Genomic DNA, 22,733 nt, shown 5'->3' with positions numbered 1-22,733 from the left:
GGGGGGGGGGGGGAGCAGAAATAAAGGAGTAACAGAAGTAAACCGTTTCGACTAATTGTGTCCTTTGCCTTCTCAGCATTATTTTCTCGCAAGGTACCAACTTATGTGCTAGTGAATATTGAATAAACCACCGGCCACTATATATATACCTACAGCCGTGCGAACATTACACTGCAGAAGCCTCAAGGCCAGCAGGATGCCCCCGGCCGGAAATTCATCTGGACTCCCGGTCATTCCTCACTGACGGGCAACAAATTTGCTCATCAGCAAGCCTTTGCCCTCCCATTTCAGGATTCCAAGGGCACCACATTGTCCACCCTTCTGGTCACCTATCAGACATAATGCGGTATTACTGGTTTGACAGAACAATTTCCTCCCCTCACCCTGCACTCTCCAAGGAGGAATCGCTGCTCCGCAGATTACAAACCAATGCCTTTTCTCACCGAGTCCCCTGGGGCCTTTTTTTTTTTCAACTTTATATACCGTATTTACCCGATTCTAACGCACACTTTTTTTCCGAAAAAATAGGCCGAAAAATTGCATGCGCGTTAGAATCGGATACAAAACCGAAACAGCCAAAACAACGGAAATTCTTCCCACCCATCGCCATCGCCATCTCAAGAGGGCGCCAAAGCTTTTATCAGCGATTTTCCAGACGCAGCAAGCCTAGGCGTCCAGGCTTTTCTATTGGCGTTCACACAAATCGTCAAATCGTTTCACTTGCGCGCTTGATAACAGCAATGGCAGCAGCGGCTCCCACGCGTTCAAAACGAGCGGTTGGCTGAAGCGTGAACCTCTGGAGAAGCTCTCGGGACGGGCGTGCGAGGCGTGGGCCACGATCCCGTCGACCATGGTTGAACGTTCGTTCAGAAGTGTGGCATCGCGAACGCGCTTGAAGGCACCGAGGACGAGATGATGTGGTCAGCGGAGAGCGACGAGGAGTAAGATGAGTGAGATTACTTGTCTGGGTCACAAAGTCCCGTGCGCGTTACAATCGAAGGTGCAAGTTTTTTCGTTTTTTTTGCCAGGAAAATCGGGTGCGCGTTAGAATCGGGTAAATACGGTACTCTGCTGTATGCCGGTTCAGCTGGAATTCTACCTCATATTATACTATTACAGTGTAAGCACAATCCCAAACTCTCTCCTCTCCGATCCCCTCTTCCTACCCCGAGCTGCGAGAGAACCGGTAACCAGCGGTCATCTAGACGTCCAGCAACTCCTGGAATCCAGAGCAAAGGCTTTCTGCACATCTTGTGGACGCCCCTAAAGGGAACCACTCCCATTTCAGCGACTCAAACGTTCGAACTCTACTACTTGAACTTGCAACCCATCACTGCGTGCCACTGACTACAATGGGAAAGCCACGACCAGTACGTAACGAAGCATTGCATACCACATCAGCAGTTATAGTAACCCTTAACCACATTATTTAAAAGGGCAAGGGTGTGCCATGCTACAGTTAAACTTCGATGCAACAAAGTCGGCAAAATAAGTAATTCACTTCGTTACATTGAAATTCGCGGTTCATCCCGTGAAGCGTTTCCCGAAAAAGAAAACGTGGCGCGCATACACGGCCGGCGCACTGTTTCTGTTTCAGTCGGTGCTTAATCGTCTACGCGGGCATCAGCGTGATAAGCATGGAGCGTTTTTTTCCCGCAAAAACGCGCCCCGCAAGCCACAGGCGCGCTGACGCAGCCGCGGAGACCACCCGCGCGATGCGGGTAGCTCCAGCAACCGATTCTAACCGCTCGCTGAAACGCAACTCGAGGGGCAAACGAGAGGGGCATGCGAGAAAAAAAAAAGCGGATAACGTGGGCGAGAGAGAGAGAGAGAGAGATAAAACATCTTTATTGTCCGGCAAAATTGACGCTGCCTAACGTCGTGTCAGTCGGTCCCTCGGCATCGGCTACCTACACGCACCCAGCCCCCGAGGGGACAGTGCTTTCGGCCGCTGACGCTCGAGAGCCTCCAACACTTGCTGGACGGCCCTGTATTGCACGTCGTAGTCCTTGCTTGCCACCGCATCCGCTAGGTGCGGCGGCGAAATTTTCACTGTAAAATGTCATACGCGCCGCTTACGAGAGCGCCCATCAAATATCCTCCGCAGCGTTAAGCCTTATCGCCTAGCCAGCCGGCATCCCCGAGCGCTTCGAAGCTCCCGCCATAGGGTGCGCGCCTCCCCATTGGCGAAACTATAGCGAAACCATGGCGAAACTGGTCAGGCTCCTCCCACTGCCGCGCGCAACGCGAGTCACTTCCCGCCGCCGGCACGCAATCGCAAACGCTGGTGTGAAAAAAAAAAAAAAAAAAAAACGCGCGTGCAAGAAATGCTGCTGGGACGATGAAACCCAACAAGCATGAACGAACTCGAACGAAGTGCAAAGCGGCGGCATGCGGCGGCGGCGGCAACGCCAGAGGCGATTAGGCATTACCACCGGGGAGGATATTTGATCGGCGCTTTCGTAAGCGGTGCGTGTCACGTTTTGCAATGAAAATTTCGCCCACGTTATCCGCTTTTTTTCTCGCATGCCCTTTGTTGCGTCCGCACAGCCGTAGATGGCTGCCGACGATTTATTACAACTCAAGAGGTAGGAACATTGGCAGTAGTTCCGGCGTTGGAGACAGCACTGGCCAGCGTTCGACGCGTGAGGCGCTCAACACCTTAATGGATATATCCAGCACCCAGAAGGTCATGATGCCGCTACGCGTACATGGCAAATCGTTGACCTTCGAAGTCGACTCAGGTGCAGCCTGCACTCTTATCAGTGAGACAACGTTCAGATCCACGTGGACGAATGACCCACCTCGGCTCCAGACGAACAACATTCTCCTACGCACATGGTCAGGCCAGTCTCTTCCAGTACTCGGCTGTGTAACGGTAGAAGTAGCGCACAAGGACAAGACCTTGACATTACCACTTGTGATAATCAAGGGATCAGGATGTAACCTCCTCGGACGAAACTAGTCTCTTCCAGTTCTCGGCTGTGTAACGGTAGAAGTAGCGCACAAGGACAAGACCTTGAAATTACCACTTGTGATAATCAAGGGATCAGGATGTAACCTCCTCGGACGAAACTGGTTTCCTCATTTGGGCATAGAGCTAACCGGCATCAACGACGTAACAGACGACGAACTTGTTTACAAGCTTCTGGACAAGTACCTGTCTGTGTTCGATGAGGAAATCTCAGGACACGTTGGTCCCGCTGTGCAACTCGAACTTGTGGAAGGAGCGAAGCCAAAGTTTCTAAAGGCACGGCCAGTTCCTTTCGCGCTGCGGTCGCCTGCAGGCTGAACCGGATCGACTGGAAACTCAAGGCATAATCGAGCCTACGCAGCATTCAGACTGAGCAACGCCTCTCGTACTCGTGCGGAAGAAAGACGGCTCGTTGCGAATATGCGGCGACTACCGCTGTACAGTGAATCTGGCATCGAAGAAGGCAGATTATCCGCTTCCCACAATTGAGGTCCTCAGCCACTTGAGGGGAGGCAAGGTTTTCAGCACGCTGGATTTAGCCCAGGCTTACCACCAACTCCACGTAACGCCAGAGACAGCCGAGCTGTTGACCCTGAACACGCCGAAAGGGCTTTACAAAGTGAAACGGTTGCCTTTTGGAATCTCAGCAGCTCCAGCCATTTTCCAACGCTTCATGGAGACTATGCTGTCTGGCATCCCAGGCGTTTGTGCGTATACATCAGTGGAAAGGACTCCGAGGACCGCGTGGGTTCGTATCCCAATTGTCGCCAAATTGTTGCGTCCGCACAGCCGTGGATGGCTGCCGACGATTTATTACAACTCAAGAGGTAGGAACATGGCAGTAGTTCCGGCGTTGGAGACAGCACTGGCCAGCGTTCGACGCGTGAGGCGCGCTCGTGCCACAGAGCCCAGTGCCCACCTCGCGCGCACATCATCGTTGTCGTCTTCTGGCGACATATCAATTCTTCCCCCCTTAGAGAAAACAGCAAACAAAGTCTCCATAGCGATCTGGAGGCCGCCTAGCCTCGGCTGGTCGCAGTTGCCGGGTGGTCCTTGCTTGAGACGTTGAGGTCGATGGTTGGGAGGAAACATCTGGAGTATCCAGCGAGTCCGGTAACAGTGGAACAGCAGAACTCGACGGCATCTCTTGCGCTGTGTCAGCGAAATCGCCTGCTGTGCTCCAGTCCGTGGGCGTCCTGCTCTGGCTCGCTTTTCTGATGTGGTTCAGATGACGGCGAACCTTTCCAAGGGCGCTTTTTACCACCCAGGATCGTGGTCCGACGCGGCGCAGAATTTCACCTTCAATCCAATCTGGCTTTCTTAAGAACTGTCGTATGAGCACCCTTTCCCCTAGAGACACTACTTTCCCCTTCTTCGAAACGACGTGATTGTTTCAGCGTCGGCTGGTGATCAGAGGTCTGCGTTTCCTTCTCTGGCCTGAGCAGATCGAGGGGACATAAAAGTTCGCGGCCAAACATCGCTCTCGCCGGTGTCATTCCTGTGGCTGTGTGCACCGTCGTGTGCTGCCGATACAGGAACCTTGCAAGTATGCACTGTATGGATTTATCCATTAAGAGGGCTCGAATTCAGTTCTGCCACGTATCGTTCTGCTTGCCCGTTTGTTGCAGGGTGATACGCTGGTGACCTCATAGCTTGTATGCCATTTGATGCGTAGAACTGCTTTATCTCGGTTGAAATAAAGGCTCTTCCGTTGTCTGGTCCCGCAAAGTCAACATGCAGGGTGTGCCATGGTGTCTGGGGACGGTCCCATGTGGGAATCGGAGCTTTTGGTGGGCTCTTCTGCATTGATTGGCATTCAGAGCACTGTCTCACTGTATATTCAATCATCTGCGCTCGTGCCACAGGACCCAGTGCCTCTCTCGCGCGCACATCATCGTTGTCGTCTTCTGGCGACATATCACCCCTCTCATTTGCCCCTCGAGTTGCGTTTCAGCGAGCGGTTAGAAGCGGTCGCTGGAGCTTCCCGCATTGCGCTGGTGGTCTCCGCGGCTGCGTCAGCGCGCCTGTGGCTTGCGGGGCGCGTTTTGCGTTTTTGCAGGGAGAAAACGCTGTGTGCCGTTCACGCTGATGCCGATTAAGCCGTAGACGATTAAGCTCCGACAGAAACAGTGCGCCAGCCGTGTATGCACGCCACGCAGCTTGTAGGCAAGGGTCTTACCAGAGTCCTTCAATGCACTCTGGTCTTACTCAAAGACTCCGTGCATCCGCGGCATTGGGCGACCCGTGTCGCCGATCGCGTTTTATTGGGACCCAATTTCGGCGCTTGCGTCTCCCAAAATCTACTTCTACAACTTAAATTTCGTGCCTAGTTCTCCATGAAACTTCGTTACATTGAAATTCCGGCAAACGGGACTTCGTTACTCAGAGGGTGAAAATACATGGTGTGCATACACTTGAAGTTACAAAAAATTCCGTGGTTCGTTACATCGAGGGTTTCGTTACATCGAGGTTTAACTGTATTCTATAAGTGATAGAGGTAGACAGGGGTTTCCGCTCTTTATGCCGATTTATCTTCCTCCTGCTGCTTGCCACGCCGCTTTTAGTAACTGAGGTTTTTGAAAATTAGCCATCTCTCCTTACAGTATATGCAACTGTACAACTGTTAATGCAGTAAGCGTTCCTGGAAGCTTTTCAGACGGAGCTGTACACATTTAAGCCTGACTGCAAGTTTTCAGGCCTGCAAATTAAACGGGGAGCATATTCACGATGCAAAAAAAGAATGCAGTCCTTTTACTGCTACAATCATACGGAACTCGGGCATCCACCATTTCCGGCTTACGCGTACGAGTTGGCGACTGCCGTGGCTGCGGAACTTGGTTCCCAGTCTTCGGGTAAGCCAAATTCATCATTGTGCATGCATAGGATCGTCTTATTCTTGGCCACGTTCCTCCCCCTGGGTCGCAGGAGTTTGAAGTGCACCACAAAGCGCATGCGGAACAGATCAGCCGGTCTCGGTCAGGTGGATAATCCTGGACCTTGGACGGCGGCGCTGGGAATAGCTGCGGCGGCATCGATGTCTGCGTGTCCGGCAGAAGGCTCCAGTGCCTGTCAGCTGCGAACGCCGGTTGCTCGGCTGCTGGCACTGGAACTGCTGAGGGGTGGTCGCCAGTCCCAGGCTTGATCGCCTTCTGAAGCAGCACGGAGCGCCTGTAAATGCCCGCCATGAGGATTAATTAAACAGGATTGGTCACACCTTTTCTGTCAACATGTTCATGCACTTATGAATGCTGAGTCATGGACAAGGAAAATACATTCTGTGCACAGTGGGTGAACACATATCAGTGTGGCCCTCCCATGTCACTTTTTATTTTCCATTGTCTGTGGGCCATGCAGACAAAAGAAAAGTTTGAGTCGAAAGATTGCCTCATTAGAATCCTGACACCACTTTTAACGCACACTTCGCGCACTAGCTCATTTCCCCCAACAAAGCCTATATATGATGTCATATGTGCCCGCCTGTGCGATTGGCTGAGGCCGGCAAAAGCAAACGCGAATTAGGCGGGGCTTGTAAAATCATGCCGAACGAGCTATTTGCACTTAAAGGAGCCATGAAGACAAAATACAAGTTTGTTTTATCGCAGTGTCTAGAGTTACGTACCGACGGAACCCAAAATGGAAAACTAGAGTTACGTCCGACGGAACTTTAAGCCAGTTTCTAGAGTTACGTCCGACGGAACTCAGAATTGAAAACTAAAGTTACGTCCAACGGAACTTTAAGCCAGTTTCTAGGGTTACGTCCAACGTAACCAAAAATTGAAAACTAAAGTTACGTCCGACAAGAGTCCTGGCCCGACGGAACTTAGGCCACTGTTTTAAGTTACGTCCGGCGTAACGTACAGCACAAAAAACAATTTACGGCTGACGGCACCAAATAGCCGGACGCTCTATATGTGCAATCCATCGCCGCATTGTGGTTCCTCGATTATCAGCCCAGGATCATCCGCGAACTGCCCGAGACGCGATCCGATGCTCGATTTTCCCATATGTATTCCTATGGGACTTCCGGTCCGAACGCAGTCCCCGGACTGCCCGGGACTGGTCAATCGAGTGGGCCAAAGATTGAAATGGTTGCTTGTACGATACATGACGTCAAATTCGAAAACACAAATGTTGCTGCTTAACGGCCAAACCGGTTCGGAATCAGTAAATCATAGGCAACATGTTCGGCAGCGCCGTTTCCCCGTCGGTCGAGTGGTCAGGAGGTTTCCCCGACAGTCGCTGACTTTGGGACCTCTTCCTCTAATGTTTTCATCGTGTATTTTTTCTTTATGGTGGAATAAATTCAAATTCTAATTCAATGCGCGTCCAATCGCTCGTCAAACTATTAAAGACCCAAACCGCAAACGAAGGAGGACCCCATGCAGTGATTTTACATGCAATAAGTAAACGCGTCACCCGCCGCGGTGGCTCAGTGGCTAAGGCGTTGCGCTGCTGAGCACGAGGTCGCGGGTTCGATTCCCGGCCGCGGCGGCCGCTTTTATGATGGAGGCGAAAAGCAAAAACGCCCGTGTGTACGAGATTTCGGCGCACGATAAAGATCCCCAGGTGGTCAAAATTAATCCGGAGCCCTCCACTACGGCGCGCCTCATCGCCTGCGTTGCGTCGGCGCGTTAAGCCCCACAATCAATCAATGGTCAGGAGCAGGATATAAGCGCCCGCACTACAACAGCGATCTGGGTTCGAATCCCAGCTGGGTTGATGGAGTTTTTTTTAATTAAAAGATTGAAATTTTTCTGTACTAGTCCTTGTGCACTTCATTCCACATCTAGCACATGCAAGCAAAGGACAAGACGGGAATAACAAAATAGAACTTCCTTACGTTTTTCATTAGTCAGACAGATCAATTAACTAAAATTTATCAACATTTATTTTTTTCTGTGAAGAGAAAAAGGACTACCAGGACATTCGCTTTATTACCGCTAATCAATTATTTATTATTAAGGGTAGGTTATTGATCGAGTAACCTTCCGATTAATCGATTAATGGTTTAGCCGCGAGTAATTATTGTTTTAACCGGTTGTTAATTGCTGGTGAGATAACTCGATAATAATTCATCGACAACTCTTAAACTTTATACATGAAGTCGACTTGTTCGTGTACCCACAGGGCAAAATTTTGAATAAAACCTACAAATATACACGCACAAAAAACAAGTAGGATTATATATGTCGTTTTGCCGTTGTAAAAACTATTTCTGCGGTAAGCAAGGCGCGATTAATCGGCGCCATCTGCACTCATGGCGGGTGCTGATGTTCCCGATTCTAGAAACGTGTGTGACGAACAAGCTGATAAGTGTCTCGCCCGCGTGCGCCGTGACGATGACGTACTTACCTCATCTGGAATGTGTGTGAACAAGTGTATGAGCATGTTGATGTTATTTCTGCTACTACATGATGTTTTTTGGTCATGTTCTTCCAAACCAACACAACCGAATAATCGATGCGAAAAGCCAGCCGATTAATCGGGTTAAAACATTAACCGACGCCTAGCCCTATTAATTACGTTTATTAAAAGACTCTTGGCTCATGTAAATTTGTTCTCGGCAAACTGCAGACGCTACAAACTGGCACTGCGCCCACTGCACGAGGTTCAATTTTGTTCATTCCTGCCTTCTCCTTTCACGTGTTGGATATGGAAAGAAGTGTACGTGGACTAGTGCAGAAAAATTTGAATCCTTCAATTAAGAAAAAACACCATCAACCCAGCTGGGATTCGAACCCACATCACTGCAGTATATATGGGCGCTTATATCACGTTCCTGTTGACCGACGCGTGGAGCCGGCACTGTCGAACATGTTACCTATGATTTACTCCTTCTCACCCGGTTTGGCCGTAAAGCTGCAGCATTTGTGTTTCCGAATTTCACGTCATTTATCGTACAAGCGACCATTTCAATAACGTTGCGTCTAGATTACACATATAGAGCGTCATGGTAGCTGGTGTCGTTAGCTGTAAATTTTTTTTGTGTGCTTTACGTTACGCCGGACGTAACTCAAAACATTGGCCTAAAATTCCGTCGGACGTAACTCCAGTTTCTAATTCTGGGTTCCGTCGGACGTAACCCTAGAAACTGGCTTAAAGTTCCGTCGGACGTAACACTAGTTTTCATTACTGGGTTCCGTCGGACGTAACTCTAGAAACTGGCTTAAAGTTCCGTCGGACGTAACTCTAGTTTTCCATTTTGGGTTCCGTCGGACGTAACTCTAGACACTGCGTTGTTTTATTCGAACATTCCGTGTTTTATAGTGTCCCCAGCGCTGGCGCGGGAGAAAATGATGCCGTATTCACTGAGAAATTAATCAATTTAGGTTAAAATTTCGATTACCCCGCCAAATCGTGTGTTTTGGTGACGTCTACAATGAAGTCATAACGGCGCGTATACAAACGAACTTCCACTGCGCCATTCGGCTCTGCAGCCTTCCCACTCCGCCGTTGCTTTGTTTTTTACCGCATTTACACCTGGCTTGTTTTTCTAACGGTAGAAAGTAATCGCTTCGTGAAACATGGGGTATGCTTGCAAACAGGGCCACGTACGGCCACGTCGCTTACGCCAATTGGCCAGTGTCGTCTAAGAGAACACCAAAAAGCAGCAGAGTGCTGTTCAGCTAAACTGCAGGCATAGTGCGCCCAGTACCAACATCAGTGCGTATCGGTATACTTCTTTGCTTACGTGTATTTTCGTTACTTTGTTGTTTACCACACCATTCTTACTGCTGTAAAATGGATATGCATTACATTTAGATGCAAATAGCTCGTTCGGCAAGCTTATGCTCTGCCTAATTTACGTTTGCTTTTGCCGGCCTCCGCAAGTCGCAGAGCAGCTTATATGTTCTGTTGCGGGAAATGATCTAGTGGGTCGCATGGCCATTCCCTTTTTTCCTAATTACGTAGCTTATTGGAGCGAATTTTACGCTAAAAGGGGTGTTAGTATGGTTCTAACGAGGCAATCTTTCGAATGAACCAAACTTGTGTTTTGTCTTCATGGCTTTTTTAAATTTAGGGCACATTTTTTTTATAGCAGTAAGGATGGTAGGCTAGCCCTGGATGTCCTGGTCCTTAATTGCTGGCTGCTCGTGCCCTCTCTATCAGCATGCGCTTGGTCGAGAGGTCCGAGCTGGACAGCCGGCGCACCCACTGCTCGCACGTGGGAAGGGGATTGGGTGTGACGGATGGGGGTTGCTGGAATTCCCACGGTGACATCACTTTTGTCCTAGCAACATTCTGACATGTTTCTTGCACCGCTCAGTTTTGTAGTCGGCCGTAAGTGTAATGTACCTAAAATTACCCATGCTCAGGAAATTTTGCCACCGGGGCCTTTTTTGTGGAGATCCCGCAGCGAGAGAGAGAGAGAGAGAGAGAGAGAGAGAGAGAGAGAGAGAGAGAGAGAGAGAGAGAGAGAGAGAGAGAATAAACGTTTATTCGAGCAAACAGCGTCGGTTGAGCCGTCACTCGGTGGGGTGCCTCAGTCCAGGTACCCTTGGGAGAGAGAGAGAGAGAGAGAGAGAGAGAGAGAGAGAGAGAGAGAGAGAGAGAGAGAGAGAGAGAGAGAGAGAATAAACGTTTATTCGAGCAAACAGCGTCGGTTGAGCCGTCACTCGGTGGGGTGCCTCAGTCCAGGTACCCTTGGGCCTTGGTTTGGTTGCAACCCTGGCCCGGGTGACCAGAAAGATCTGGCAAGCGTGACGGGAGCTGGTCAACAGGCCCTCCCAGTGCTCGGGGGAAGGGTTGGGATTGGGGGTGAGCGATGGGGTATTTTTATAGGCCTGTGGTAGGCAGTATTAAAGGAGTACTGACACCAAATTTTTACGTCATGTTTTTATTGCTTAGATCGATGCCTACGGGGCTAACTATCATGAAACAGTAGTTCAAATACATCAGTTGACTATAAATGAGGAACTATAACGCAGCGAAAACCACCGTCAACGGCTGCCGTTTCAAAAAGCCCGGAGTTCGCGGGCGGCCAAAAGTACGCTAGGACGTCACGGTTTCCGCTGAACAGGGCCGGCGCTATCACGTGGGTATGCGAAAACATGTGACGCTCCATCCACGCGCCAGATGATTGCGCCTTGCCATTAGCCGGGCGCCGGGTGGACGTCACGGAGTAGGGGAGCACGCGGCTACGTCACCTCGTTTGCTCTTCCACACCCTGATGTCACACGATGTCGATTTCGGTGGAAGCCTCCAGCAAAGCAGTCTCGTCGGGGCTACATTTGCGATCAATTTAGGGTATGTTCCACGCGACGCATTCTGTTCATACTTTACACAGGGTATCCTGGTGGGTAAAGGAAACTAACTGTACAATAATATCAGCCCCGAAAATTGGTGTCACCCCTTTAAGAGAGGGGCAGAAGTGACAGGTGAGGGGGTGTTGGGTAGGAGAAATGGAACGGACGATGGGTGCGTTGTAACAGGTGTTTGTAATCGACGCCAGATGATTGCTTCTTCCGTGGTTAGTAGTTGAGGGTGAGGCTGAGGCGAGGCGAGGCGAAGGTTGTGGTAATGGTGAAGGATGTCGCGGTAACGAGAAGGAACAAGGAGGCCGGGGCGTGAGTTCTGACCCTGAGGGATGTGCCCGGTGTGGAGGTTCGCTCTGCTAATCCCAGGTGGCGCCGTCGTTTCAAGATCACCTTACGCTGGCTAGCACGTCCAAATGGGCCGCCTTTTTCCCATAGGCGAAAATTGTTAATTTTCTATTTATTTTCAGAATAAACAGGTAAGTACCGTCGTTGATCCTGGTGTAAAACGAAATAGACCACAAAATGCGACCTTCTCTTGTGAAGTTTGAGCGCGAACCAAGCAGCGGTTCGCTCAGGAAAAGTTTTTAAAGTGCTCCAGCTATCGTCGTAACACCCTGCATTTGTACGACTATGATTACAAACAATAAACCAGTCTGTCACTGCAGACGTATAGCTGTATAATTCCCAGTGGAAAGAAACCATTTGAGGCCCAATTGGACCTACCGAAACCACAATTGGGCCAAATGAATCCATTTGCGTTTCCAAATGGTTCCAATTGAACCATTTGTGTTTTCGGCTGGACCAATTGGGCCTCCAATTTTTTTTTTTCGACTGGGAAACGCGGGAGCGCTACTGTCGTGGGCGGGCCAGGCACGAGCCGTGCGAGATGTGTGAGAGACTGAGAAGAAGAAGAAACGGATGTTGCCAAGCGCTCCGAAAGCCCTGACCAACCATTGCACAAGGTGAGCTTGGCGAAGATGGATTGCCTGACCAAGTATTCGATGTCTCCCCATTATCACGTGGCTGGTCGGTCCGCGAAGGCCCACTATATGCTACTTTATGAAGCTTTATGAATCCCTGGTTTCGTGAAGCTCCAGTGACCACAACCTATTCTTGGTGGCTGGACAAGCTGATGCTACTCACTAGGCGTTGATAGTTCGGCGTTTCAGAAGAGGAAAACAACGGGCCTCCTCGATTATCAGACCCGGATCGTCCGCGGACTGCCCGAGACGCGATCTGGCCCTCGATTTTTCCATGTATTCCTATGGGACTTACGGCCCGAACGGAGTCCTCGGACTGCCCGCGGACCGTCCAGCACTGGTAAATCGAGGAGGCACTTAACTTAAGGCGTCGCTGCTACCAAGGAAGACATGAACGGCAGTCGGTTGGCAGCGTTAGCCTCTAACAGATCTTTCGGGGGTTGCTCGGCCTCCTAACTTGGTTGTGGACGCAGTCAAGCCAACATTCACTAGCGGGCCTCACACCTCCTGCCTTTTTAGCTCTAGTACAATCGAACATGCACTGTGTACGACGCAAAACCTTCCCGACGCAGTGTGTTAAAATATCCTTCATTGACGGGGTGAATCCTATACATAGCCAGCTAGGGACGCGTTCCCCACCTTACTGCAGGCCTCGAGCAGTGGCGATGGAGCCTGTCATTTTAAATGCAGAGCATTTCTTAGCCTCGCCTCTTCCTGCGTCGGACGGCGTCCACAGCTCCGCGTCCGCAGCAGGTGCGCCTCTCCTCCTTCCCTCCTCACTCTCAACAGCAGCTGGCGCGCGCATGCGTCGTAGTCAGCCCGTTCGGTCCGTCGCGGTCTCGGCGTAACAGGTGCGTGATAGCAGCGCGGTGGGGCGTGGAAGCGCGCGCACTGCTTGCGCATGCGCGCTCTCCCCCCGTACTGCTCTCCCTCTACTGCGCGCGCTGCAAATACAAAGCGGCTAGCGGTCGCTCGTGCTTCAGTCACTGCGTTGCTCCTTCCTTCCTTGGTTGACGCTCGCTCCACCCTAACGCGACTTTACTCTCCTCTCTCTACCTCAAACCAACACTAACGCAACTACGACCCAACTACCCACCCTAACGCGACTTTACGCGGCGTTAACGACCCCCAATGCTCTGCATTTACTCGTGTTCCCCTCGTGGGAAGGCGCGGGAATTTTTTCGTTCAGCTGAGAAGTCCCAAAAGCGCTTGGACTAACAAGAGGGCAGTCTTCTGACAATTTTCCCCCGTGAAAATGGAAAGAGCATTTCCAGCAAGAAACCACAATTTCCAGCTTCATTTGTGACTGGTCTATTAATAGATTCTAGCTGGAATCGACAGCTTCTAACTAGGAAAATTAATAGTCTATAGCTGGAGACGAATATTTCCAGCTTTTTTTTTTCTTCCAGCTGAACTGACAAATGCTAGCTGGAAGTAATAGCTATCAGCCGGAAAGAAATCTCAATTCAGCTAAAAATGAGGTATAAACTGAAGTTTAGCTACAAATTCTGCCTCCTTCCAGCTAGAAATATTTCTAGGTAGAAGAAATTTCTCGTTCAATATTCCAGCTAGAAAGATTATTATTTTCACCTGGGTTTTTACCAAAAAAGAAACACGCAATCAATAAGCAACAAGGCTGACTGCTTTTATCCTCCGTTCCTAGCTCCTGTCACGTAGTATTTTTGGATATAACTGTTGAAAACATCAAGGAATTATAATATAAACTGCCTTTCTTGCTGGCAGCCTTCAAAGAACTCCTTTAGTTTATCGGCAAGGAGTGCACGTGGCGCACGACAATATGCTCTCCCCGGGGTGTCGACCCTAACAAGCTATGGTACTGCAAGGACACATATGAACTGAAATACAGATGTCTGAACGAGCAAGATACTCAAAACGAGGAGGAATCAAGACACTTACTGCCAACAGTACCCTTGTGAGAACGCTTCTAAACACGCATTCACATTAGATCATACGTACGAGACCAATTAAAGGAGCCAGAGAAAATGCAAGTTTGGTTCATTAGAAAGGCTGCTTTGTCCTGATAAAAATGATACCAATTTCATCGCAAACTTCGAAAAAATAACGGAGATATTAAGGAAAACATGTGGAGCTGTGGCGACTCGCTAGCAAGTTTTCGGCAACTTTTCTATGACGTCACAGAATCTTGTTTGGGCGATTGACGGCGGCCGAACTAATGAATCGCCAGGACACATGACTGGACGATTGTATTGGGGCCGCTAGTTTCGTTTGATCGTATCACTTGAATGCTAACGTTCACCTAACCCCTGAAAATTATGTTTTTAGTGCTGGCCCATATGACGTCACTCGCGCCGATAGCACGTCACTGTGGCGCGAAATTTGAAAGTTCTTAAGTATTTCTTGCGTTTTTATCGATTAAAAAATGTCTTTCGTGACCGAAACGGAACTGAGTGAGGTACGGAAGCCCAGCTGTTTAAAGATAAACAAAGTTGTATTTTGTCTTCATGGACCCTTTAAATAAAACACAAAAGAAGCCGAAGCAGGCAATCGCATTATAGTCTCGCCCTCAGATTCTACGAGGCGGTAACCTTTCGTCGCCACTGCTTAAAGGGACAGACAACCGATTTTTGTCGAGTATATATTCTCTATCCCAAATGAAAGGGCATCACTTAAAGCACCTTGACGAGAAGCGGTTTTGCTGATAACGCTCTAGAACTTTTTAAATCGAATTTTCTGATCTACGAGCCGTATGCGTCCCTCCCAAAACTAATGCTGGCAACCATGATGTAGAGTAGCTCGGCAACATACTTTTGTCTGTATGCGAAATAAAAAACGATATTTAAAAACTTGTTCCCAGCTAAAAAAGTGTGAATCGCAGGCTTTCCTGTTCCTTTATGTGTTTTTTTAATGCTAGGGTCTATTTTGCATGAATGCGCCATCTGTTGGGGTAGACGATAGGTAGAATCTGGCTTCACGTTGTGGAGGCGGGAAGTTCGATTCTTCCCGGGCGCGACTTTTTTTTTTTTTTTTTTTTAAGCTGCCGTTGGCGTATTTGGAGACTGAAATCAAATATTTTGGCAGAACAAACGCCCCTGACTTAGACAGAATCGTCAAAGCTCCTTCGCTGGGTCTGTTTACTGAACGCTGCCGTTGATTCTGGGCATGGTGGCTCAGTTAGCCACACTGAGAGCAACCCAGCGGCGGCGGGCGGCGTGTCTTTAGAATTTTCAAAGTAGTGTTTAGAAATACATATGCTATTTAAGCTTGTACAAATACTTGTGTTAAAAGGTTTTCAATACGTAAATAAACGTTTCAGCAGTTACAGTAGCTGCTAGGTTTGCAGGTCACGTGACAGGGACACATATTGTAGTGTCAAGTTTCGACACTACGAACCGCCACCCTTCCGATTTCAGGAAGTTTGCTGCCAAATTAAAATTATTTCCGCCAGTTTGTTTAAAAATTGCTTGTTGTTACCGGGCTATATAAAACGCTGGCTTTCATATGAGCTAGAGAACATATACGTGACAAAAATCGGTTGTCTGTCCCTTTAAATCGACCCCGACCAAAAAGAGCGCTGTTCTTGTTTGCGTCTCACGGTCACTTTATTTGCAGCCCTAAAGGGCAGAACATATGAGCGGTGGAGGACGCGTCTGCGCACGCCTCTCCTGCCCCAGGAACCGGTTTGGCTACCGGAACGCTTCCCGGATCGCGACCTGCTTGATTTCTCAAGAAATCCGAGAAACTGGATTTCTCGGACGCACACGTGTCTGCCGCTTAATACCGCTCTCAGTATGATGTATACTAACAGAACCACGTTCTCTCTGACTTCAACTCCGTTTTCTGTCCCTCTCGTTGTTCCCTCGCAGCAGCAGCACCCCGGAGGAACGTGGCGACGGCAGCGCCCGGGAGGAGGAGACATGTCCGCCGGCAAGGTTCTCGCCCTGATCGTGGTCGTCGCAAGCTTCGCGATAGTCGCCGTCGCCGTCTCATGGTGCTGCTGGTGCGTGCGAAGCCGCTACGGGGCCGCCGACAAGAGCGTCCAGGCGGCCAAGTCCGTCGCCACCGTCGCCGACACCATGGACTCCTCGAGACCCGCCAGGAGCTCCGTCTCTTCCAGTCTCGCCAACGCCAAGACCGTGAACCGGGGCACGAGTGAACCCCGACTGCTGATTCCGGCCGCCGACGTGGGTCCAGCTAGGGCCTCTCTGCCGCCGTACGGAGACGACATCTTCCCGCTGATCGACGACGCGCCCAGCGAAGAGACCCCCTCGCCAACCACGCAAAGAGCGTCAGTGGTCAAGCACTCTCTTGACTCTCCCCCGCAACGCCGCTACGAGGAGGAACTATTTCGACGTCCGGCGCCGGAAGAGAACGTTCGGCAGAGAAGGAGCTCCTCCAAGCTGGACTTGTTCCGCCGAGAGACCTCCAGCATGCCGTCGTCGATCACTACTCCGGTCAAGTCACCCACCGTGCGCAGGCCCTCAGGGGCCGAGGTAGACGTCATGGAATTTGCCGCATCCAGGGACACAAAGATGGGCGCTTGCGTCGAGGAGAAGGCTCCGAAGCGTGACGACGTGTCGCTTACTCCCGGCACTTCGCCTCGCAAAGACGCAGCCGAGGACAAATCCGACAGGTCTGCGACGGGCAGTCTTCGAGGCACCCTCGCGTCGGATGGCGAGCCGGTAGTAGTCGGATGTGACACTCCCGGTGGCGATGCAGCGACGCCGACAGTGACTCCTTTCCCGCCTCCGTTGGATTCGAGCGCTCATGGCACGTCGCCGAGGCGTTTCAGTCAGGGCAGCTCTAAAATGACTCCTGACGGGACCGCCCCGACCAGAGGCGTGGCGGAAGGAGCCGGTGGCGCTAGCAACGCGGGCAACATTTCGACTACGGCGGAACGAAAGAGTGTTCAAGACCCAACAGGCAGCATTGATAGGACTTCTCTCACAAAGGCATCCGATGACAGGCCGGCGGGACCTGCAGAGGGCGAGGGCTCCAAGTCGCCTCGCGCGTCTCAACAGACGAAGAAGAAGATGGCGCTGTCCGAGTTCAGTTGGGCCGGCAAGCGATCGCTCCTGAAGAAGGCGCAGAGGTTGTCGGGTTCGTCGTCGCCGAGGAAGTCCGATGGCACTCCGGAGGTGTCCATCGTCATCAATGTTCCCAAGAAGGAGATGTCCCTACTTGAGGTCACCAAAGAGCAGATGCTAGCCAACGCCAATCACTGCCCGCCGACCGCGAAGAAAGAATCCATATAGAGGAAGACGCTTGTAAATATACCGTTGTGTTCGCTTCTTTGAAGCAGTTTTATAGGCCTTCCTCCCTTTCTAAGAATTAGACGCCGGCCTTCAGAGTCTTCGTGTCGTGTAGTTCTTTTTGCGAATGATGGGACTAAGCAGCGAGAGGAACACGGCAAGGTAGCATAGAGGGACGAATGAGCATGACCAATTCGAAGGAGAAAAAACAACAAAAAACTGTGGTTGATTCCTCTGCCATAGGAATCAGTAAAACACGAAAGTGAAATGTGCAACGAAATCTGCAGCTGAGCATGACTTGCGTGTCGGCGGCTGTCTTGGCGTCCTGCTGGCGGGTCGCTTCGGCAAAGGTGTACTGGCGTCATTTCCGGGACGGATACGACGCAAGTGAAATCTTGGGGTATCGCGGCATAAAGCACCCTTTCGTGTTAAAATATAAAACCCGAAAACGAACAACCCTAATATATGCAGGTATACTATTTATTACGTTAGTTAGCGAGTATATCATGCCTTCAACACCGTAATCATGTCATCATTGTTCGAGTTGAGAGTCAGTTCGTTATGATAACAATATAATTACGATAGAAATTCGAGCACAAAAAGCCGCCTTCGAGTACTGTCACCAACGTCGTTTAGGGCGCGATCGCGGTGGCGTAGCACAAACCTTCTCATTGTATTTGCATGTGAATAAACAAAGCACGCTGCGGATATGTACCGTCTTGCACGCAGCCGTAATGAAAGCCAATTTGTGAAGAAGGGAATGTATGCCATACAAAATGAAGGAAATATCCACACGACCTTTGTGAGGCTCCCAAACATCCCGAAACCTACTAATAAGAAGTTGGTGACGGCGCAGAAAAATAATGCGTTGGGCAGAAAAAAAAGCAAGAAACAATAATCCGATACAAGATAACAACTAAAGAAACAGAAGAAAGCCGCTTTATTTCCTGCTGTGCGATGAGCGTGTAGAGGCCGCTGCTTGGTACGTAGTATTAGACTGTTGTGTCTTCATAGGAGCATCTCAAAAATACTGCAGGGAAGCCTACGCATTTTGAATACTTATCGAGAAGCTCTGATCGCTGATCCTCGCGAATAAGCAAGAAAGGACGAGTTACACACGATCTTCTGACCGATACTCTGAGGAAAGTTGTTCTCTATCTCTTCGTGTGTTGCAAACTTGTGGGGGATACAGCTTCAAATTAATCAGATGCGTCAGAAGCTGGCAAAATAACTGAGTCGTTAGAAATACGCTTTTTAACGCACTACAGCAACGAAGCGGGCGATTTCTAGCCCAGGCACTGTTGCCCCTCACAAACGGAGTGTACCAGACGACAGCGGCGCGAATCCCTAAGCCGACGTCAGAGCCAGGGGGCGCCACTCAAAGATCTCACCACCAAGAGGAACTCGGTATGAAATGAAATCATGTTTGCTACCACTAAACAAATGCGGTCTTAAGTAGGAACAAAATGCCTGAACTAAAAGCCCGCAACCCTCCTAGTTGTATTTCTTATAGGAGTTTTTGTAGAGACCAACCACACCAGCGGTGCGAGAATATGAAATTCTGCTTTTGAAGCTGTTTTATTGGAATAGCTTTCAATAGGAACAAATATTTTCAAGTTAAAGTGCTCTCCTAAAGCACCATTCTCTTCAAAACGCATTTTTGGTTGAGTTGGTCTACGATATTGACAAAAAAAAAAAATATGAGCGCTACAAGAACAGCGCACGAAAAGAACGGACGACAAATACACCAGCTGCTTGCCTTTCTCGTCGGTTGTTCTTGTAGAGCTCTCATATTTTTACAGCTCCTTCCTCCTGTATGTTCAAACCTCCACTTAAGAGGTTTGAACATTCGTAAAGCAATTTCAATCTTTGCGAAAGGCGAGAACGGCCTCAGGCATTAGCTTCGTCCAATGCCACACCATGCTCAAGAAAAGTGCAAGTTCTGGTGCAATTCGCAGCTACATCCTCTTTGGAAAGAACTTGATGGCTATGATATAATTCCCCCGTTTCAGGAATGAGTACGCGCACAAGTGGCGTAGATGAAATTCGCACCCGCCGCGGTGGCTCAGTGGCTAAGGAGTTACGCTGCTCAGCACGAGGTCGCGGGTTCGATTCCCGACCGCCGCGGCCGCTTTTCTGATGGAGGCGAAAAGCAAAAACGCCCGTGGGTACGAGATTTCGGCCCACGTTACAGATCCCCAGGTGGTCAAAATAATCCGGAGCCCTCCACTACAGCGCGCCTCATCGCCTGCGTTGCATCGGTGCGTTAAACCCTACAATCGATCAATCAGATAAAATTCGCGAGGCACCAGGTGAACTTTCTAACGGTTTGCTCTGCTTTTGGGCAGCTCCGCCACCGTAGAGTGTGCATTTGTAGGATGCAGACGCCAAACACAATCCATGTACTGGCTATTTGGGTGTATTAATTGGTTGGACACAACAGAAAAAGACTACATAGCTGCAATGATAGATATGTAAGACGTGACCCACCCAGCACTCGCGTGTGTGGTAAATTGCTTGCTCATGCGTTCTCCTTCTCGGCAATGCAGAGATTCAGTTCAAGTGCTAGGCATGAATGCAATCTTCACGGGAGAGAGTGATTTAAAATGAAGCACTCATAATCCCCAACCAAGTACTGAAAAGCATAAAGTCAACATTAAAACATTTCTCGTTCGTCCGCAGTGTCCACAATGTCTTTGGCACCACTGCGTGCACCTAGCCTAGCTAGGACTTCGTGCTGTGGAAAGCAAAGATTGGCTCGCTTCCGCACGTGCCTGTTCGTTTAGACCAATAAAAATTAAGCACGCAGTTGCAAGCAAGCATCAGCAAAGACCAGGGCCGTTGCCATAATTTTTTTTTCAGAAGGGGTTATGGGCTATCGGAAGGCAGGAGTTTTGCCCAAAGGAACACGATTTCTCGCTTAAGCGCTGCCCGGAAAACTTTCGGAGGAGGTTCGAACCCACAACCCCCCTCCCCCTCTCGCAACGTTACTGGTAAAGACTGTACCCAAGGTCTGATGAATCTATCACACACGAATGCTCGAGTTCACCTCCCTGCCGCGACACTTCTTTTTGTTTTGTTTTATGGGCCTGGTACTGGTACTACAACGGAGTTATGGTGGAGTCAGTGACTGCCGAACAGGCAACATGAGCAACACGCTTACAGCAGATACGCGACGCGTTCATCGACCAACAGCTCGACGCAACACTTCACAATCGTGTAAGCACTGTCCACAGCGGCTACGTTGACAGGAACTCGAACATCAAACAAAACGCCAAAGCGAACCCACCGCTGCAGAAGGGCGCACTTGCGCAATAGTGATAAAAAAACACCTTACCGCAGTGCATAGCTTCTCGGTGCTGTGCGCAGTAACGCTGATGCGCAGTGCCAGCAGTGCCTTCGTGATCAAAGTAAAAACAACAAAAAAAAAAAGGTCCACGGCCCAGGAAGTGACGAAAATGTCTTTATCACGTGACTTTTGGCTGTGTCGTCACGACCTCGATCTGTTGATGGCCGGAGAGAGCGCCCCGAATCTAGACTTCTATCGGCGTTCACACAAATCGTCAAATTATTCAACTTGCGCGCTTGATAACAGCGATGGGAGCAGCGGCAACGTGCGCCGCTTCCACGGCTTACGAGCGGCTCCCACGCGTTCACAACGAGCGGTTCGCTGAAGCGTGCGCCCCTGGAGAAGCTCGGGGGATGGGCGTGCGAGGCGCGGGCCACGATCCCATCGACCATGGTTGAACGTTCGTTCAGAAGTGCGGCATAGCGAACGTGCTCTATGGTACCGAGGACGAGATGTCGCGGTCACCGGAAGGCGACAAGGAGCTCTCGGTGAGCGACGAGGAGTGAGATTACTTCTGGAAATAAATCGCCCGTTTCTCTCGCATTCGTTTTTCTTGCTCACAAAGTTCCGTGCGCGTTACCATCGGAGGTGCAAGGTTTTTCGGTATTTTTGCCTCGAAAATCGGGTGCGCGTTAGAATCGGGGGCGCGTTAGAATCGGGTAAGTACGGTAAATAACGCTGGTTGCTTGAAACTTCCCGCGCGCCTCCTTCGCTAAGGTGGCACCCTACCTTCGCGTAGCGGGCCCGCCGTTCTACCACAGAACAGGGAGGATTTTAGAGAAGCAAAGGTCTAGCTTTGCCTGTAGTGCCAGAAAAAGCGTAGTGGCGGCGTCGTGAACTACCCAGTACGCCCGCTTGATGGCGCTGTAAACACGGCTTTGTAAACATGGGGGATGCTTTTTGCACAGGCCGCTTGAGCTCCTTAATAACATGGCTGCCCTCGCACGGCGGCCGCCGGCTCGCTGCTCCACGGCCGGACTCGACTCTCCTCCTCCCGCGCGCGAAAGGGGCGTTGAGTCCGGCCGTGGCTGCTCCTGCTGGCTCCTGGCTGGCACGCTGGTCGCGTGTTTACTTGCGCCGCGCTAGTGAAGTGATGTTACGCCAGGTGACCAGATGGCCTCGACTGGCACAGACCACAGTGAGCAGCAAGTGAGAACAAATCGTTTATTGACATCCGCAAGTTTACAGAGGCCAGGACATCATTTCATTTCGATCGCTGCAATTGTACGTCGCTTTCGTGACAACATTTTTTTTTTTGCCATAACAACTCGTTCACTTGCGCTAAGATTTCGAACGAAGGGCACAAATGAAGTATTGACGGCGACAACGGTTTCCTTTGCACCGTCTTTCTAGCGGAGTGCTTAACACTCACCTTCTGTTGGAAGAATCGAATATTCTGGCCTCGACAGCTGCCTTCCGATGCGGAATTTCCCACATTTGTCATTCCACAAGCACTCAATTCCCGTGTTTTGCCAGTCCTCTCAACAACTGATGGACGCAAAAGCACATAACAGCAATAACAGTCACGAAACCGGTGCTCCGCGCACATTGAAACGGTCGGCCGTTGCAGCGGTTTCAATTTGAATTGGCGGCTTTGTGGTTGCGAATTCAGAAACGAGGTGGTGCACCAGTCGGCTGTTCGTAAAAAGTTGCGTACATTTTTGCTCAACGGATGTTTGATGCGGAACTTGTTAATAGTATTTTTAAATAACACATTGTAAGCGAACTGTGTGGGCTCTTTGAGTCACGGAATGAATGTTTTGTATTCTATACCAAAAGTAACATTTTGCCTGCGCCGTCTGGTGGGCTTGATGGTCGAAAACAGCGCTTTAGGTTGGTCACGTGGGGCGTCGATTTTTACGCCGCCTATAGGGAAGACAGGGAACGTCCAAGCTTGAGAGGCCTGGTTCTACCCGGTAGATGGCGCCAGCGAACAGAGTC

At 50.2% G+C, this 22,733-nt stretch overlaps 1 protein-coding gene and 1 long non-coding RNA gene across 3 annotated transcripts in view; both read right to left on the bottom strand.

Annotated features, from left to right (window-relative positions):
* The window catches only part of LOC144141503 (uncharacterized), an 85,724-nt gene that overhangs the window by 58,387 nt on the left and 4,604 nt on the right, over positions 1 to 22,733 (bottom strand). The gene's annotated exons all lie outside the window — the stretch shown is intronic.
* On the bottom strand, positions 5,746 to 20,846 carry LOC144141502 (uncharacterized). The gene is made up of 2 exons (XR_013316621.1): positions 20,781 to 20,846; positions 5,746 to 6,142 (listed from the first exon to the last, which is right to left on the bottom strand). It is a non-coding gene; the product is annotated as an uncharacterized LOC144141502 (long non-coding RNA).

This window comes from Haemaphysalis longicornis, unplaced genomic scaffold, assembly GCF_048455015.1.
Source record: "Haemaphysalis longicornis isolate Haplotype H1 unplaced genomic scaffold, Haemaphysalis longicornis Haplotype H1 scaffold_6, whole genome shotgun sequence".
Lineage (NCBI taxonomy): Eukaryota > Metazoa > Arthropoda > Arachnida > Ixodida > Ixodidae > Haemaphysalis > Haemaphysalis longicornis.
This window is presented reverse-complemented; position numbering and strand designations above follow the sequence as displayed.